The sequence below is a fragment of the Stigmatopora argus genome, chromosome 8 (assembly GCF_051989625.1).
Source record: "Stigmatopora argus isolate UIUO_Sarg chromosome 8, RoL_Sarg_1.0, whole genome shotgun sequence".
NCBI classification, from domain to species: domain Eukaryota; kingdom Metazoa; phylum Chordata; class Actinopteri; order Syngnathiformes; family Syngnathidae; genus Stigmatopora; species Stigmatopora argus.
In genome coordinates, this window is record NC_135394.1 from 13,389,181 (window position 1) to 13,390,599 (window position 1,419).

Sequence of the window (1,419 nt, forward strand, 5' to 3'; positions counted from 1 at the left end):
AATAATGATTCTTTAAATTATTGAATTAGAATTATCTATTAACATTCATGCAACACGTGTTTTACCTAAAAATATTTTAAAAATCTTTATGAATTTATGCAATGTTTGATATCATAATACTTGAAACATTCTATTAAAACTATTTCCCATGCATAACATTCCAAAAGCATTACATTTAGTTGGATACCAAACAAAGCGGCCCCTGTCATTCCCTTTAAATGTCACTTTTTTTGTGCATAAGAAAAAAAAAGGACATGTTAGAATGTTGACTTTCTCTATCCGCTGTCTACAAAGCATCACTCCGAATCTGTCCCTGTTGGAAATCAGTGAGGCATCTTGCGGCAGTATTATTACAAGTTTTTTTTTTCTCCGTTTTGTGCATGTAATTATTCAACACACAGTACACACCGTTTTGAGGAAATGGCCCAGGAAGTGACAAAATGAATTGAGAGTCACAAATTAAATTGACTAAAAAAAGATCATGTGAAAGTACAATAGTTCTGGAGTGCAAGCTTCTTAAAGCTTTGTCCCCCTTTTTTTTAGTGTGGCGAGTCACATAGCTGACTTGGATAGCGTGTCACATCGTCAGGATTTGTGGCACCCCCCCCCAAAAAATTAAAAAAACACAAAAAAAATTGACGGATTCAAGGTAACGGCAAATGCGTTTGGTACTTGAGAAGCAGTGATTTTTGTATCTTTTGACTTCCTTGCGAGTCCAATTGTTGGAAATGAAAGCTCTGATTGTGCCAAAATGTCCACTCGAAATGTTTAATTGTCACGTGGAAAGGAAAGGCTGCATGGAAAGTGTAGTTATTTTCATTGAAGTAAACAAATATCTTAATTGCACTGTAATTTATTAGTATTTTTAATATGGATGAGTTAGATCAGAACTAGAAAAGAGAAGGGATGAATTAGGGGTATTTTTAGACCTTTCATTTGTTGTGTTTTAATCATTCATTTTTTTGGGACAACTGATACAAAGCCCTATCAAACTTAATTACCCATAATGCAACCATGTGCTCTTTTTTTAGAATATCCACATTTTTTTTGGTTTTCCCCTCAAATAAAAGTGTCAAGTTGAAAAAAAAAAAACGGGTTTATTTTGTCATTTATTTGCAGGCCTTCACTAGAGTACGGAGGTGAGATATTTGAGGTGGGCTTACCACTTTACTTAGACATGTATAAAGTCAGTCCGAGGCAAAGTAAGGTGGTGGGTGGGATCTTAGCTCAACAGGTAAGACGGTCGCTTACCATGCAAGAGGTAGTCGGATCGAATCCCACATCCTTCAACTTACCACTTTACAGCTGAAATAGACATGTATAAAGTCACTCCGAGACAAAGTAGGGTGGTGGATGGGATCTTAGCTCAACGGGTAAGACGGTCGCTTACCATGCGAGAGGTAGTCGGATCAATTCCCA